At 42.4% G+C, this 19290-nt stretch overlaps 1 long non-coding RNA gene across 2 annotated transcripts in view; it reads left to right on the forward strand.

Moving 5' to 3' along the window:
* LOC125484686 overlaps positions 1-7556 on the forward strand; it is a 7907-nt gene extending 351 nt beyond the window's left edge. Inside the window, exons 2-3 of one of the 2 annotated variants that reach the window (XR_007263515.1) lie at positions 1834-1957; positions 6366-7556. This is a non-coding gene — a long non-coding RNA (uncharacterized LOC125484686). Of the gene's footprint in view, positions 1-1629; positions 1958-6365 lie in introns of both variants that reach the window. The other variant, XR_007263514.1, reaches the window with a different exon arrangement.
* The last annotated feature ends 11734 nt before the right edge of the window (positions 7557-19290 follow it).

A 19290-nucleotide genomic window follows, 5' to 3' on the forward strand; every position in this document is an offset into this window, starting at 1 on the left:
GTCTCGTTCCCCTCGCGCTGCTCCAGGTCTCGTTCCCCTCGCGCTGCACCAGGTCTCGTTCCCCTCGCGCTACTCCAGGTCTCGTTCCCCTCCTGCTGCTCCAGGTCTCGTTCCCCTCTCACTGCTGCAGGTCTCGTTCCCCTCGCGCTGCTCCAGGTCTCGTTCCCCTCGCGCTGCTCCAGGTCTCGTTCCCCTCGCGCTGCTCCAGGTCTCGTTCCCCTCATGCTGCTCCATGAGTTAAGAAGGTAAACGGTATGTTAGCCATAATTGTAAGATAAATTAAGCACAGGAGCAAGGAAGTATTTTATTCTGCTGTACCGGGCCTTAGAGAAACCATACCTGGGTCACTGTGTACAGTTTCGCTTTCCTTACCTAAGATAAATTATATTTGCCACAGAGGGAGTACAGTGAGGTTCATTGGTCTGACACCTGGGATGGCTGACTAGCCATATGTGGAGAGATTGGCTCACTAAGCCTGCGTTCACTGGAGTATAAAAGGATAACAGGGGATCTCATAAGAGTATGTCAGGGCTGGACAGACTGTATGCAAGGATAATGGTTCCCTGGGCATGGGGTCCAGAATTAGGGGTCACAGTGTCAGGATATATGGTAGACTATCTTAGAGTCATAGAGTTATACAGCACAGAAACAGACCCTTCAGTCCGACTCATCCATACTGACTAGATATCCTAAACTGATCTAGTTCCATTTGCCAGCATTTGGCCCATATCCCTCTAAGATCCCATATCCCTTCCTATTCATGTACCCATCCAGGTGCCTTTTATATGTTGCAATTGTACCTACCTCCTCTGGCAGCTCGTTCCATACACACAACACACTCTGGAAGAAAAAGTTACCACTCAAGTCCCTTTAAATCTTTCCCCTCTCACCTTAAACCTATGCCCTCTAGTTTTGGGTTCCCTTAACCTGGGAAAAAGAACTTGGCTATTCACCCTCTCCATGCCCTTCATGATTTTATAAATCATTATCAGCATCTGATGCTCCAGGGATAAAAAACACAGCCTATTCAGCCTCTCCCTATAGATCAAACTCTCCAACCCTCGCAACATCCTCGTAAATCTTTTCGAAACCCTTTCAAGTTTAATGATATCTTTCCTATAGCAGGGAGACCAGAATTGAACACAATACTCTAAAAATGGCCTTACCAATGTACTGTACAGTTGCAACATTACATTGAACTGAAATGAAGAGAAATTTCCTCACTGACAGGGTGATGAACCGGTGGAATTCTCTACCACAGAAGTCACTGAATATATTTAAGAAAGGAATAGATACACTTTTCAAAGCTAAAGGTGTCAAGGGGTTTGGGAAAAAGTGCAGTAGGATGGCATTGACATAGACAACGAGTTGTGATCATGTTGAATGATAAAGTGGACTTAATGGGCTGAATGGCCCACCCTACTCCTATTTTCCTATGTTGCTATCGGCTGAATCTTACAATTTTTTGACTCAGTGAATTTTGTCAAGTTCCACAGAGGTTTCTTTTCTGTGATACCGAACGAAATTTCTCATTTTATTATCCCAAGAATGCCTTGTTAACAATTTACGATGCCTCTATAGTGCCCAGCTTGTCCAGCGCTAACCTTATTCTCTCACTCACCATGGCAGGACGTTTTCACCACTCACGAGAATGGACTGGCATCACTGGCACTGATGCCACCTTTAAAATGTCATTGCACACCCAGAAAGAGCACTGGCATTCTGAAGCTGCCCAGCACAATTCATTACCTTCTCCCCAGACATGGCAAACAGGTGAAAATTGCCACCTTGTTTTGAGAACAGGGACTTTGGATAACCCCTCTCTTCCCCCAGGAGCATGCCATCAGACCATGCTAATCTGCTCTGAAGTTGCCACCAGGATCAGTATGGTTTCCACGGTATAGAGAAATGCACAACAGTTCCATAAGAAGGTCAATGACTTCACCGCTCTGCCAAGGTAAGTGCCACGCCAAGGTAAGTGCCACCATCTTTCCTCCATTACCTCATACTCACTGTATCCCTACTACTGCACCCAGTTCCCATCAAGGCTCATGCTCTACTGTTGCATGTACCATCTTCCCCCATTTGCCCCACCCACCCAAACTGCCATATGCCTAACCCTGCATGTCCTCTGTGATGCCTACTCACTCACCTGGTAGACCTAAGCACCTCTGCTTCACGTGCACCAGCACTAACAGTTGTGTCACCCACTTTTATCTCACTCATTCACTCACTCACTCCTTTTTTCTTGACACAGGAGAAAACAATCCATAATAGGGCAAAAAGGACCTGGATGGAGAAAGGGATGTCCTTCCTTCCTATGAGGAGTGATTCCTAGCCTTAGTAGGAGACGATATCCCTATCCTGCCAACCAAGTATCACTCTTTATTCCAGTGCTGTTCTTATATGAACCCCACTGTCTGTGTCACTCATTGCATGAAATTTATAACCCTTAATCACAACACCATCCCACTTTTGTTTTGCTCCTAGTTTCTGCATTCCTATGTTTTTTTTAAAGAAAAGCCCCCCAGCTCTGACTGAAGCCGATTAAGAAGGCACCACCTTTTCAAGAGCAACTCGGGATGGGCAATAAATGAGAAACATCAGAAATGCCCACATCCACAAGAGAAAAAAGGCACCTTTAACTTCCTTTTGTTTTTATAGCAGTGAAAAACATTTCAAACAAACCATTACAGTCACAGCTGTCTATCCCATTTATGGTACAAAACACTTTTTTTTATTCTAAGTAACTAATCTCAGGAGATTTTTCTTTGTGCATAGATTCTGCCATGACCTTACCACACCCTGCAGGATTTCCTACCTGTTTCTCCTTGACCTTTTGTGATTTAACCTCTTCCACCTCATGAATGGGACTGGGGATAATATATGACCATTGGTTTGGTTGTGAAATGTGTAAAATGTTTCTAGCATTTTGTCGCTCCTATGTTTGAGCATTGCTAGTAGCATACTTTTAATATTAGATGTGATGACCTCTGGACCATGTAGCTGAATGTCTGACAGCTGTATGCAGTATTTTGTCAACAAAGGCTGTCTATCTAACAATACTGTGACAATTTGTTCTATGTCTAACTTAAAGTTCATGAGTTAACCATTCACATAAATAAGTGCATGCTAGGGCGGCACAGTGGCTCAGTGGTTAGCACTGCTGCCTCACGGCGCCGGGAACCCAGGTTCAATTTCACCCTTGGGTGACTGTCTGTGCAGAGTTTGCACGTTCTCCCCGTGTCTGCGTGGGTTTCCTCTGGGTGCTCCAGTTGCCTCCCACAGTCCAAAGATGTGCAGGTTAGGTGGATTGGCCATGCTAAGTTGTCCATGGTGTTCAGGGATGTGTAGATTAGGGGGATGGGTCTGGATGGGATGTTCTGAGGGTCAGTGTGGTCTTGTTGGGCTGAAGGGCCTGTTTCCACACTGTAGGGATTCTATGAAAATATTTGGTCTGGATCACTGATTTCTCCAAGAGAGCTCTGGGTTTATCTTCAATGGAAACTGTTCTATCTCATTTATCTCTTCATGTAGATATTTTTTTCATTTGTTTGTTTTCTCTGTCTGCGTTTTGCTTTGGCACTTTTTCTGAACATGACAGACTTTCTTACTATAAAAAAAACTACAGTGTTAACAGCTGAGCAATGTTCATGTCAATGAGCTTTCATTGTGCCATGACATTTCCAAGGACTTTTGTTGTCTGGTGTCTATCCTACTCACTGGATTGGCTTATACAGTGTGTCTTTTGTGGTTTTGTACCTTAATAAATGAATTGTAGACCTGTAGATCTCTTTTGCAAATTTTATCTTCTTTTAGGATTGATTCATCTTACTTTTGAACCTTTGCTTCATTCATTGTCTGAATGGCTTTCTTGAAAGTTAGGTCTTCTTCGGACTTTAATAAATCTGATGATGTTGCATACATTACTAATGAGTCAAGCTGGCTTCTTATGACTTCTGACTTTATGTCATCATTGTTCCATCTCCCCAGTAGCCTATAGAGATTATTAATGCGATCATCTACTGAATCTCCTGAATGCTGGATTCTTTCGTTAAATGTTATACTTTCAAGAATAGTATTAGTTCTGGGTTTGAAATAATTATCAACAGCTTTCAATATTTCTTTAAATTTGTCTGATGTTTCATCTAGCTTTCAGTGACCAATAATGTAATCTGCTATGTTATAATCCCAAATGTGTACAGAAATGTATTTAGTGGTGCAAAACTGCCATACTATTCAGTTTAGAAGCTATTCTGTACCTCAAGAATTGTCTTCTCCAGGATGTGCAATTTGGTTCTAATCTGTAGTTCTGAGTTTAAAAATTCCCAGGCTAAGAAAGAAAAAGAACAGAAGTAAATTCTTCGGAGCTAAGAATCACCTTAGACTGGTTTTAAAAGATTTGAATGAATACCTTCAGGACAGTGCAAATCTATGAGGTGTGTTTTGATTGTGCTAAAGGGAAAACAAATGATCTGTTTTGTGGTTCTTCCTACACAATTAAGATTTAGGCAATTTAGTCAATTTTTTTTCTGAAGAAGGGTCCCGACCAGAAACGTCAACTTTCCTGCTCCTCTGATGCTGCCTGGCCTGCTGTGCTCCTCCAGCTCCACACTGTTATCTCTGACTCCAGAATCGGCAGTTCTTACTATCTTCTGGTCAATACTGTTTTGTTATGGTAAAAGTCTTAAAATGTGACATCTTGTTGATTATTTATGCAGCTATTAGCTAGTGTTCCAAATTTTTTTTTGAGAAGTTATGATCTCAATGGAGATCAGCACTTATGGCAGTAAATCCCCAATTTTAATTTGAATTCATTTTCCAATCTTGTTACCAATTCTACCAAGAAGGACAAGATGAATAATATCATGTGGACAATATCAATGTCCTAAATAAACTGAGATAGGCTTGGATCCTCGAATTTTCCTACAGTGACACGCTAACTAAAAGAAAGTCTGTGTCTAGATTGCTATAGCTTTGTCAACTGGATTTTCAAAATGCAACCAAACATGCACATCATCATTACAAACCCTTTACACAAAAAATAACTCATGACATACATACATTTCTGAGGCATTTGTAACCCTACTTGCTTGTCAAAAGCTAAACAGTTAAGCAGTCAAAACTGTCCAGATTACTCTTTTGCCAGAAAGCTAGCAGGAACCTGCCACCCAAGATTTTAACTAGTGCTCTCGGAAGGTGGTAGGGTCACCTGCATAAACTAGTGGCTTCCCTCTTTATATACTCACTTCACTGGGACCTCATTCTAAGTCATCTATGAGCAGGGAAGCTATTGTAGCTTTCCCAGCTGATTGGATCAGGTCAGAAAAGAATCAACCTCAAAAGCAGTTATAAAAGGTACATTTTTTTTCTTGTGAGTTTAAGAAAAGCTGGATTACTCCTCAAGTTCCCGCAGGAAAACATCTGAGTCTCTGTCAGAGAAAAACATTGAAGGTTGTCTCATTACTGCTGACACTAATTTGCACAGTAGCCAAAACAAAACTTTGACAGTCTTGACATTGTATGAATCAAAGGTATATTGCTAGATGCGATGAGCTAAATCTTATGCTTTTTTTTGCAAAGTCCAAGTTATTTTATTTTTCTGGAGGATTTTGAGCCATAAAGCTTTGTGGATTTTCTTGCCCTATCATACCAAACTCACCTTAATAATTACCTACCCACCCCATGGCATCTCTCACATCCAACTTCTGTCCCATTTTACCACATACCATTCCGATAATAAATCACCATGCAGTGGATATCAATTAAAACTCCAGCTTCCCTTGCATGTATGCCATCTTTGAAAGCCTGTTGCGCACCTGGATAAGCACTGGCATTCTGTAGCTACCCTGCCCGGTCAAGGATAGAGTTTGAGCATGTTGGACAAGGGGAAGGTGGCACCGCATTTCTGCACAGGGACCCGGAGGTCCTGGTGATTTGGTGGTCCAAAGGAGAGATGCTCTGCTCCTGGAGGAGTGGCAGAGGAGGCCACACCACAGACCCTGCCACCACCAGGTCAGTCCTATCTCCACGGTGTAGATGAACAACCAGCATTACAGAAAGAAGGTCAACGACTTTCTCTGCTCTGCCACACTTGTCACTTTGACATCTCACACTTACTCCATCTATGCAACTGCACGCAGCCAAGTATCATACTCTGCCACCTTCACTGTTGTGTGCACCACCTTCTGTCACTCACTGTCCACCACCCCCCAACTTCCCATATTACTAACGTACACACTCTCTGTGCTGCTTCCTCTGTCCTTCAGCCCATTTCACATCTTTCTCCCACATGCACCAGCACTAACATCCATGCACTCACTGTTATCTCACTCATTCCACTCCCTTCTTTTCTTTCATTACAGGAGAAGACAGCCCATAACATGGCAAATCGTTGACCTCGCCCTCTACAAGGAGGAAATCCTAGTCTTGGAAGGAGAAGATGAGGACTGCTCCTGTGGGGATGATGAGGCATCCAAATTTCACCAAACAAATAACTTCCACAGCAACTTGCATTTGAATTCCACTGTCACTCCCAATTATTGCAAATCAATTATAACCACAAGCCACAATGCCTCCTCTTTCTTTTCCCTGGAAAGTCCCCTAGCCTCGCCATGACCTTTATGGAGAAACGCTCAGCTCCTTCAGAAGCATTCTCCTGGATTTCTGAGGATAAGAGTGCTAAGGCCTCAAGGAAGGATCAGCAACGCTGCCTCCTGTAGCTGCCACCAGTGCAGATACTTGCATTTCAGGGGGAAATCATTGACATAGAGAGTGACGCTACACAATATGGTGAGCACCTCATTGTGACAGTTCCACAGCTGGTGAAGGAAGAAACAGCCAGGCAGCTGGCACTCAGATTACAACCGGAGACCAGGCAGAAAAGGGCATTGTGGTGCTGGCAGTCAGGGACTTCATCCAAATGTACAGAGAGGAGCATTAGTGACAGACAGGCATATCAGATGCAATGACCAGAATCTGCATCAATGCAGTGAATCCTTTCTAGCTGCCTCCATAAACAGTTTGGTGGCTGCAATGGAGAGCCAGGTCCAGGACTCTCAGGGCTGTTGGAAGGACCTGTAGACAGGCAGTCTGCCATCCCAGCCATTGATCCTCAGGACTCATAAAAAGACAGGATAGTGCCAGGACGCACCGAACCAGAGGTGGAACCACATACAGGCCCTTCTACACCTTCCACTCAGGAAACACACAAGTGGCTGGGCTCTCCATGTCCACCCTGCCTCCCCCCTCTAAGCTCCCTCCTCCCAACAACCTCCCTCCCCCATTGCAACTCTTGGACATTCAAACCAAGGATGGTCACCTTCCTGCCCTCTACAAGTCTGGTCTGTCCAGACACATGTCCATTGGGCTACTCTAAGGCTAATGAGCTCAACTGCCAAGCGGGCTTCCTCCAACCCAGCTGCAGAATCAGGGACAATACTAAGATGTAGTGGCAGGGAACAAGTGAAGAAAACCTCTTAAGGGTACTGTGGTGGCATGGATGAAAAAGGCTTGTGTGTCACCCTTAGTTTCTGCATAAATGTTCCAGATTTTCACTGTCATGTGGTTGTGAGTCTCTCTGGGTAGGTGCTAAATGTATTTTCACACCATTGGGCAGCACTTCATGGCCACAGTCAAGGTTCAGCGGGTGGAGGTCTATATTGAGAGGTCTACTGTACCATCTCGAATCAGGGAGAACAATGCTTACGTGTGGCATTGGTTTATGGTGACACCATTGGCCCTCCTCATTCAACATCCCTAATGTTTGGCTCCCACTATGTACAAAGATGTAGCTGTCAAGGTTGTCCAGCAGTAGCTGTGCCAGTAAGGTACGGCATACAGAGAAGATTAACGATGCAGGCTGGCCAGAGATCAGGCACTCTGTGTGCCTGTGTCCTGTACATTGCATGGGTCAGTGACCAATGTTCTTATCCTTTAAAAACCCTATGATTGGTGCTTCCTGCACTCCCATCCCTTACAGGTTGAGTTACTTACCCCACTGACTCCAAGTGTGCTCAGAGCCATTTTCTTCCCCACTGCACACTTTGCTTTCCAGCAAGATGGAAGGTGACAGTGAGCACTCATCTCCGAGTAGCTTCCACCCTCAACCTAAACAAGTCTGTGATCCCCAGACATCCACTTCCTGATAATCCATTCCATTAAGCCCACAGACTTTACACTTCTGCAAATGCCTAGCCAACCCATCCACGTGCATCAACACCTGCCTATCCTTCCCATGTAAGATGGCCATGGTGTGGTCATTCACTGCACCCCCCTTGAAGGCAGGGTGCTCCTAACCATAGACAGCCTACCCACCACTTCTACATTACACCATTCTCAGCTATGCTTTATCATGTCCCTCACCTGCAAATCCAGCTGCCCACTCTTCACGATTGCACTGCATACTTCAGTTCCAGAATCCAATGTTCATTCTAATCTTCTTTCCGGCTGCACAGGCTTCCAAGACCCACGCATGGCTGTGGCTTCTGGAACCAGAAGTCAATGTCACGATCAGCATGCTGATGCCAATCGCTGCTGGTGGAAATTTGGAGTGGTTGCATACAGGTGCAGCCACGTAGCTTCCAGGGAATTGCAGTCATGTATCCTGAAGATTAAACTGCTGAGGCTCAATCCCTTTTGCCCCTTTCCATCTGCTCCATTTGTGTCAGATCTGTGGCCCACCCCTGTGACCAACATGACTGGACAACCCTGGGAAATACCCTGGGAAATATGTGCCCAAGCCTCCTGACCCCTGACTTGACCCTATACATCTCCCCAATTGCATAGGCCGTGACCCCCCAGCCTTGTGCTTATGGAGTCAATGAACAAAGTGTGATTTACTTCCTGAAATGCAGAGGCACAGACCCCCTAAATTGGGAATACCCCCACCGGCTGCCTGATTGTGACCTATCCCCTGGATTAGTATGGGAGGCTGCCCTATAGTTCTGGGACCCCCAATCAACAGCTGCCTCCAGGACTTTGGTGCAGACTACTGCCCGAAGACTTTGAGATGTGGCTCCTTGCTTGCTGCACATGCAGTATGTTTGCTGCATAAGCTGTTGGCTCGAGCTGCAGCTGTGCGGTTATGAGATTGATATAGCACGCTGCCATACTGTAAGATGTTCCAACCACTCAGCTGAGGACTGCTGAGCAGCAAAGCAAGCTGTAAACAGGTATGGCACAGTAAGGCAAAGCAAGTATGCTATTAGCATGCAAGTAAGCACTAAATGAGCGAGTGCTAAGAGAGTAAATGACTATCCTGGGGATGCAGTCTAGTACAGCCTGTAAGCTAACTGCCTGCCCCGTGTGCAAAGTATCTTTGCAGCAGCCTTTCAATGTTAGTTGCTGGTGTGCCCTGCAATGCAGATCTATGCTTCCAGAGTGCACTGCCAGTGTGAATTAAAAGTACCATGATGGTTAAGATGGGTTCACAGATGCCAATTGCCAATGTCTATGGAAGATGGGTGCATGGTGCCCTTTGATTGTGCCCTGGGCTATGGTTTAATCGCAGGCATCATAAAGGCTGTTTGGAGAATGCAGTGAGTGGAATCGACCAGGGACACATTCTGGTTTCCTTGTTGAGTTTGGCCATTTGGGAGGCTGATTATGAATGATGCGAATTGTGGTGTTAATAAGGCATTTAACATGCATTAAATCTTATCAATTGGCATCTTGCACTTGCTAGTGATGCAATGCCATTTGTGAAAAGCAGGAAAGATAAAGCAAGATACTCCCGACATTGAGATAGGCCTAACTGGAGGAGGGGAGGCGATGGCCTAGTGGTATTATTGCTGGACTGTTAATCCAGAGACCCAGATAATGCTCTGGGGACCCTGGTTCGAATCCCGCCATGGCAGATGGTGAAATTTGAATTCAATAAATATCTGGAATTAAGGATCTAATGATGACCATGATTGCCGATTGTCAGGAAAAACCCATCTGGTTCACTAATGTCCTTCAGGGAAGGAAACTGCCATCCTTACCTGGTCTGGCCTATATGTGACTCCAGACCCACAGCAATGTGGTTGACTCTTAACTGCCCTCTGGGCAATTAGAGATGGACAATAAATGCTGCCTAGCCAGCGATGCCCTCGTCCCATGAATGAATAAAAGAAACCGAACTTCTGGCCTGATTCTGCCACAAATCTCACTGTAGCCCACATCACTCAGACCATCATAAGATTCCATCGCACAATCCGAAAATGGTACCGCATACCATTTATCAGCCAATAGATAAGGTAGAGAAGCTAGAGATAACACAATGTAGAGCTGGAGAAACACAGCAGGCCAGGCAGCATCAGAGGAGCAGGAAAGTTGACATTTCGGATCAGGACCCTTCTTCAGAAATGGGGAAGGGGAAGGGAGCTCTGAAATAAATAGAGAGGAGGGGTGGGGCTGAGGAAGGTAGGTGGGATGGTGATAGTGAGTGCAGGTAGGTAGCTGCGTGTGTTCTAATCAGTGTATTAATTGTAATGTGTCTTTGTTTGCCCAGCTATATCAGTTACACAGGCATTAATTTGCTCAACATATAGTAAAGATTCTTTCTAACTCTCAGATCTCCACAGCTGAATCTTCCTATTCTAAACTCCCCCTCCCCCACTGAGTCCTTATTTACAGATTGTTCCTTGGTTCTGAATGGACAGTTATTTATTGCAGACAAAACAGTGCAACATCAAATAATCTTTCATAAATGAATTGCACAGTATCAATAAACCGAGTTAGTTTCAGCAATTGTTCCTAATCCAGTTGAGTGGGCAACAGAATCTTATGATTAAAAATGAAATTCAAAGTGCAAATTTATTCTTGCAGCTTCATGTAATTTATTAGTTCCTGGGGAAATCAAGTTCAAAGATACCTGTTTCCAGCACATGCCAGTGTTGTTGTGGTTGACAATTCCATACAGTATTACTTAGTGAAATGTTCCATCTTACCTATAACATTAGACAACTCCCTCTGCACCCTGTTTGGGGCATTTTTGTTTACTCAGAGGAATCACATCATTTGTATTTGCAGTAAGTATCCATGGGCCTCAGGGATATATTTCATCAACAAAAACAGCTGCTTTCAGAAAGGAATTTTTTGCAATAACAAATTCCTAATAAGGTCACTCCTACTCACTCCTTTAAGCCGTGTCAATGGAAGGGATGTAACTAGAATTATCAGTGTATTTTTTTTCTCACAGTGTACTGGCTTATTACACAATATTATAAAAATACTGTTTGTCTGTAAGCAAGTTCTCAGTGCACCAATTGCTATTGTAAAGTTTACCCTCCAAACATCTTAAGAGCATTGAAGCTTGTTAAAGAATTTTATTTTACAGTAACATGCCAGGATTAGGATAAACACATTTCTGGGCAGTGAACCATGTGAGTAGGTTGTGGTGGAATTTGTGTGGTAAATAATAAGTACATGTCTTTACATGTACTGTCTGCTCCATAAAAAAATGAAAGCAACTTTTTTTTTTACAGAAGTCAGTAGGTTGAAAATTATATATGCCTTCTTACAAAGCATGACATTGATCTCGTAATGGGTATTCATGTGAAGTATATTTAATCAAGATGGAGCACACAGTTTGAATCGGAATGCTATACTTCCAGAACTGCTCACAACCAGGCATACTATCCTGTTAGTAAACATTTTTTAAAACCATGCCCTCCTCTCCATTCAATTCTTGTGGCCTCTAGTAAACAGATACCAAAAGGAAAACATTCTATTTAAATAAATAGTTTCACGGCTGCTACACATTGTTCTGTGGATTGAAAGAATATTAATTTAATTGTCCAGTAATGAAAGTTTCACAATATATTTGTCATAACATAAACTCCTCAAATCTTTTCCAAATCCAAACAATCAGATTTTACCTAACCTGCACATTGGGGAGAGTGCAGTATCAGTTGCACCACTGGTTTTAAATCCCACCTGATTTTAATCTCTACTGAAGTCAATTGACAGTGATATTGGGCAGGATGTATATTTGATACTCCACCCAATCCAATGGGTTTTCTGTGTAATGAATTAGGTTAAAATTGCTCCATTTAATATCTGTTTCATAATTCTTCAAAGTGGAAGTTGTCAGGAGTCATGTAGCTATTACTTTATTTATATCATCCCTCCAATTGATTCAGTGTCTCAAATGCACAATGTGTGATGTTCACAGCACAGACCATGATGATTGACTTAATTCTATCTTATTTTGAGTTAGTGAATGTCATTCATGGCAGCAATAGGAATGTGATAAATAATCTCAGCAACCTGAGCCAATATGGGAAACATATCTGACAAAAAAACTGCAGATTATTGAGTATAAGATTATAGAGAGAAGAGTAAGGAATATGTGGTTCAATGGCGCAACACATTTGTGTAGCAACATGCTCACCACTAGACCATGCATTCCTTCCATTTCTTTCTGCATGCCTGTACCGATGTGAGCTAGACTTATGTTGAGCCATTTGCTTGAACTAATTGTTCATATTGCAAATTGGAAAATTGCAAGTGTTGTTGGATTCTTAATGTTGTGCAGTAATTAAAATTTGAAGAAGCACTCATATTTGAAGATCTCTCCTTGGTCAGCTGAGAGAGACTACTTAACCAGCATCTGATGAACAGTGTTTATAGCCATTGAATTAAATGTTCTTTTTCCTCACTATCCATACATGTACATTTGTATCAGTTCACAGATTTGGATGGTGGAGAAGGATATTCAGTGGTCAGCTCAAATTAAAAATATTCGCTTTTAGGGAGGGAGATTATAAAGAACAAGTGTTGTCTGTGGAACTATACCTATTGACAGTCACCAATACCATGGAGAAGTAATAGGTGGAAATTGGAGAAGAAAAATCAATAAATCAACTTACAAGTAAGTTCATATTAATGCACACTGAAGTTTATTTTTCATGGGAGGTGGGCATAGCTAACAAGATACTGATTGCCTGACCCTGATTGCCTTTGAACTGCTAAGTCCTTTCAGAGTCAACTAGATTGTTGTGGCTCTCGAGTCATATGTAGACCAGGCTAGCTATGGATGACAGATTTCCTTCCCTAAAGGACATTAGTAAACCAGATTTTTTAAAAGTTAGTTAATGATACTTCATGGTCAAAAACTCAAGGCTAACTTTTATTTCCAGACTTTAAGTTTAATTAAATGAAATGAAATTCCATCAGCTACCATAGAAGATTTGAACCCATATCCCCAGAATATTAATTTGGGCATCTGGATTAGTAGGCCAGTAATATTATCAGAATGCCACTTCTCCTTATCTTGTAAATTACTTACTCCCAAAACAGAACCACAGCTGTCTACACTCACACACTTCACTGCCTTGAATATGAGATAATTAACGGACAAATAGAGGAAAGATCATTCACACCTTTTCTTCACTCATCTCTGTTCCTCTGCTCCTACTGGCAAAATATGATGCTCAGTGCGATAGGCAACAACTGGCACTGGAACAGCAGACCTACTGGGCCCAATGTTAGCTTTGTGAAAGTGGATTGATTTAGAATAGGTTAAAGTCAGGCCCATTGTTGTGTCAGAACCCTTTTACGATGTGTTACACTGGTCTAAAAAGTCTGGTTAAATGCTCCTCTAATCACAGAACCCCAATTGAAATGAGTACTGAAAGATGGCAGCCTAATCTGATGTTATTCAAAGCATGCATTACTCTTTCCCACAGCATTGTGTTTAAATAGGCAAGCATTGCAATAATTTTAACCTTTCCATCTCCTCAGCACATGCATCAGGGAAGCACTTTTTAAGAGTTCTTGTGGTGTAGGTCCAGTTGAGTTGAGGGAATGCTAGTTGCTGATGACAGTTTTGAATCTGTAGAGCAGTTTTTCCAATGCACGTACCTGAATAGCAGCATCAGGGAGTTGCAGTTACAATGTTCGAAAAGGACTGATAGAGGAAAGTTGAAAAAGTCACACATTCAAAATAGCAGTAGAGCTAGTGGCTAAGAGAGTTAGGTTTCCTTGGACATCCACCAATTTCCATCAGCTTTCAGACCGATTGCCCTCTATCATTATGGGTTGCAAGATTACACTGTGTTTAGCAATTCTAGCTTTATTAAATGGTCATCTTATCCGTGCATCTTTCTGAACAAGTGCAAGAAGATTTTATTAGAGACTTTGACATATTAGGACTTCATAGAGAGCTTATGGGATGTCCAGGGGAAGATATATTCTTTAGAATAGGAGAAAGCTGAGTAACTTAGAGGCTGCTTTAGTTATAATACTTACAATGACTAAAATGGCTGTGTCCAAATATTTAAATAAAAGGATAAGGGGGGCATCAAAGGCAAGGGGTTAGATCTGTTGCTTAGATTGTGAAAGACATGACAAAACTTTCTTTGAAGAATTTGTAGTGGTTTGATGGTGAGGCAGGGCCTTCACCCACTATTTTGACCTCTCGACCCCAAGTCACACTCCTGGATCAATCTTATTAAACGCTTTCAATTGGCTTCCTGCACTCTTACTCCTACTTCAGTGATGAAGCTATCTGGCAGTGATGAAGTGGAACCATTGCTAGAGTATCTGAAAGGCTGTGCAGAAGAGGAATGAGTGATTATTTTAAGCCTTAATCCAAATACAGTGTCTACAAAGGTTCTTCTTCTATCCAGCAATTAAAGGGGCTTATTGCTAACGGTCCCAAGGACTACCACTGTAGTCGGTCTGCATATGGAGTCAGCGTTGAAAAGGAGGAAAATCTAGATTGCTCAACCGAATTTCACTGTTAGAACTCATTTGGAGCAAGCAGTGCCTGCTTCAGATCTATTCAAGTTCCGAAATATGTTGCAATGCTGTTTTTCTTGACTGTTTTAATACCAGAAACAAGTTGATAGCATAATTGACATATCAGTTGGTCAAAAATATTGTATTTTCTAACAGGAATGGAAAGATAATTGTTGGCAACTGTGTTGTAAACAGGGTTTGAACTACAAAGTTGGTTTGATGTGGAGTTGATTGATTTATTGTCACGTGTACCGAAGTACAGTGAAAAGCTTTGTTTACGAGCAATACAGGCAGATCATAGTAAGCAACAGGGTACAGAACAAAAAGACTTAGACAGAGGTACAGGTTACATTGCACGGGGCGTGCGCTAGGTGAGATCAACGTTAGCAAGATCGGCATTATTTGACACTGGAGAGTCCATTCATCAATCTAATAACGCATGGGAAGAAGCTGTCCCTGAACCTGCTGGTGCATGTTCAAGCTTCTCTATCTTCTGCCTGATGGAAGAGGTTGGAGGAGATCATTACCGGGGTGCAAGGGATCTTTGATGATGTTGGCAGCCTTTCTGTGTAGAAGTGAGCCGTGTAAATCAAGTCCATGGATGGAAGGTTGGCTTCTGTGATGGTTTGGGCTTGCATACCATCTTCTGTAGTTTCTACAATCTTGGACAGAGTGGTTGCCATACCAGGCCGTTATGCACCCGGACAGTATGCTTCCAATGGTGCATCTGAAGAAGTTGGTGAGGCATCTTTTGGACATGCCAAATTTCCTGAGCCTCCTGAGGAAGAACAGGCATTGTTGTGCCTTCTTGACCGTCGCATTTATGTGGGAAGTCCAGGATGGGTTGTCAGTTATCGTCACTCCCAGGAACTTGACGCTGTCCACCCTCTCTGCCTCAGTTCCATTGATGTAGTTGGGGGCATCTTCTCCTCCTTTCTTTCTGAAGTCGATGATCAGTTCTTTAGTTTTGCCAAGGTTGAGAGAGAGGTTGTTTTCATTGCACCACGTCACCAAATCCTCTATCTCCCTTCTGTATTTTGACTTGTTGTTGTTGGATATCCATTCCACTACTGTGGTGTTGTCAGCAAACTTGTAGATGGCGTTCACTTGGAATTTGGCAACACAGTCGTGGGTATACAGGGAGTACAGTAGGAGGCTGAGGTCACATCCTTGGGAGGCTCCAGTGTTGAGTGTCATCATGGAGGAGGTGCAGTTACCTATCCTCACTGATTGCGGTCTGTGGGTCAAAAAGCTAAGGATCTAGTTACAAAGGGCAGGGCCAAGACCAAGGTCACGGAGTATTGAAATCAGTCTGGAGGGGATAATGGTGAAGGCAGAGGTGTAATCAATGAGGAGGAGTCTGACATAGGTGTCCTTGTTGTCAAGATGTTCCAGGGATGAGTGCAGGACTAGGGATATGACATCTGGTGTGGACCTGTTAAGTCAGTCCGCAAATTTTAAGGGATTGAGGCAGGCTGGAGTTGATTTGGCCATGACCAGCCTCTTGATGCACTTCACGATTATCGAGGTCAGAGCCACTGGGCGATAGTCATTAAGGCACATTGCATGTGCTTTCTTAGGTACAGAGATAATGGTGATCTTCTTAAAGCAGGTGGAGACTTTGGCTTGTAGGAGGGAGAATTTGAAGATGTCGATGAATACCTCCACCAGTTGATCTGTGCAGGATCTGAGTGCTCAGCCAGGGATACTATCCATGCCCATCGCTTTCCTTGGGTTGACTCCCAGGAAGACTTATCTGATATCTGCAGCGATGACGGAGGGACACCTGGGGCTGTCAGGGCAGGTGTCACCGTGCTACTGGCATTCTGCTCAAACCGAGCATAGAAAGCATTGAGCATGTCAGAGAGGGACGTATCTTACATGACTTTCCTGTTGTATCACCATTGCATAGACATTTGAGCCGTGCGAAAGCAATGTAAAATGCTAGAAGCAAACTTAATAGATAAAGCAGAACTTGAATCTGAAAGTTCATAATCTTGAAATTTTTATTCCTATGTTTTAGCTTGCCTGTCAAAAGAACAATCCTCTTATGACTACTGTAAAAAAACACTCACTTTATTATAGTAAATAACTTATTACCAAGGTTATAAGTTAAGTTTGGTAATTGTATGATGTGGTGTAGAATAAGAAGTGCTTTTTATATTGCTTCAGCTAGAACCGTATGGTAGTACAACACGATAATGGTCTGTGTAATCATTCCATTTTGCAAAATTTATTTGAAGATAGCAATAGACTTCAAGAGGATGTTGATAGGCTGGTGGACTGAGTGGACACTTGGCAGATGAAATTTAGTACAGATTAGTGTGAATTAATACCTTTATTAGAAAGAATAAAGGAGAAACGATACAAAAAGAATGAATACAACTCTAAAGGAGGTGCAGGAACAGAGGGACCTACATATGCACATAAATCTTTGAAAATTGTTCTGCAGGTTGAGAAAGCTATTAATAAAAAGGTAATGATCCTAGAAATTGTGAACAAAGGCATAGAGTACTAAAGCAAGGATGTTTTTAAGCATTGGTTTAATTTCACGTGTAGTATTATATCCAATTCTGGGTGATACACATTAGGGAGAATGGGATGTCATTAAAAGTAACAGGAAAGATTTACAAAAATGGTTCCAGGGATGAGGTAGCTCAGTTACTTGGACTGATTGGAGGCTTTGGTGCTGTTCTTAACAAGAAGTTGAGAGGAGGTTTGATAAAGACATTCAAAATCATAAGGGGTAGTAAGAACTGCAGATGCTGGAGTCAGAGATAACACAGTATGGAGCTGGAGGAACACAGCAGGCCAGGCAGCATCAGAGGAGCAGGAAAATCATAAGGGGTCTCATAGAGTAGATACGAAGAAACTGTTCCCATTGGTGGAAGGGTCAAAAACAGAGGACATTAATTTCTGTTGAATAGCAAAGGAACCGAAGGTAAAATGAGGAAACACCATTTTACAAATTGGATTATTAGGGTCTGGATTACACTTGCTAAAACAGTATTGGAATCAGATTTGATGTAAACGCGTAGATACAGATTAACTCTCAAAAGGGTTTACCTCCGTTGTTTCTCCTTATCAATCTGGGAAATTTTAATTGAAGAACTGTTTTCACCTTGAGGTTTATTCCCTCTTGAAGATTGTTCCTCTAGTGTGAGCAAGGTGAAGTGTCCAAACTTGATTTTATGTCCTCATGAATTCACTCTTGTTAATCTGAGCACAAGCTACCATTTGCATTCCTGCAAGGTGAGCCACAGTTTGTTGCTGTCTGTATTGGCTCTGCCTCTTTAAGATCCTGGCAGACTAACCTTGTCTCAGATTCTTTAGGTTTATCTTAGACTCATCGCCTCTCAAGCTCATCTCAGTGGTTACATGGTCACATGGTATTTGTATCCAGATAGAAATTAGCTATCCTTGAGATTCTAACCCTCTATCTTTGAAGCTAATGGACAATTAAAAGCAGAACTATTTATGACCCAACATTCTCAACACTTTTCTGGGACTTTTGAAGATATAGATACACCCATTGTTAGCACAGAGGCTGCCACTATTACCTCTGAGTATAAATATCTTACACCTTTCTCCTCATAAAACAGTCTGGGGCCCCTTTAATCTCCAAAACCAAATTACCCAGGTTTGTTGTTTCATATTAACCTTGAAACAAAGCACTCACATAAGTTCAATTTTATTCTTTGTGGTGGAGCGGTGGCACTATCATGTTAAATATGGATGATTGAATTTTAACTTTCATCATCCAATTGCTATTCTTAAGGCCTTTCACAGACCAAAATGGTTAGTCAATGGTTCGAACAGTAGGCTATTGTCAGGAACAACGGGAGGAATATAAGAGCCATCAAGAGAGATTAACACAGGAATTCCTTTCTTGCTGTACAATTTGCTTACCATAAGGCTACAGGATATGAGAGATGTGAACAGGAAACTTAACACTTCTGGTAGATCATTAAATTTTTCTTGCATTTAAGCCATATCCTGGGAACAATGCTGATAACTTGCCATTCAATCTCTTGTGTCTGCCCTGCCGTTTAATCAGATCATGACTGATCTAAACACAACATCAAACCTGCATTCCCACACACCCCAATAACACTTCATTCCTTTCCAAGAATCCGTCTACTTCTGCCTTCAAGATATTCAAGAATGCTGCTTCAAACATACTTTCAGGAACAGTCACAAAAGGCTCAAGACCCTGAGGAAAAAATTCACCTCATCTCTGTTTTAAAAGGCTACCCTGACTTTTAAACATAAAGCCCTAGTTCTAGATTCTTCCATAAGATAAAACATCTTCTCCATATCTACCGTGTCAAGACCCCTCAGGATCTTGTATGTTTCAATAAAATCAGCCCTTATTTTTCTAAATTTCAATGCATACAAGCCTCCCTATCCAACATTTCCACATTAGACAGTACTCCTATTACATCAAAATAATACAAAGAACTGCGGACGCTGGAAATCTGAAACAAAATCAGAAATTGCTGGAGAAACTCAGCAGGTCGGGCAGCACCTGTGGAGAGAAAGCAAGTTAATGTTTCAAGTCCA

This window comes from Rhincodon typus, chromosome 13 (genome assembly GCF_021869965.1).
Source record: "Rhincodon typus isolate 14 chromosome 13, sRhiTyp1.1, whole genome shotgun sequence".
Classification (NCBI taxonomy): domain Eukaryota; kingdom Metazoa; phylum Chordata; class Chondrichthyes; order Orectolobiformes; family Rhincodontidae; genus Rhincodon; species Rhincodon typus.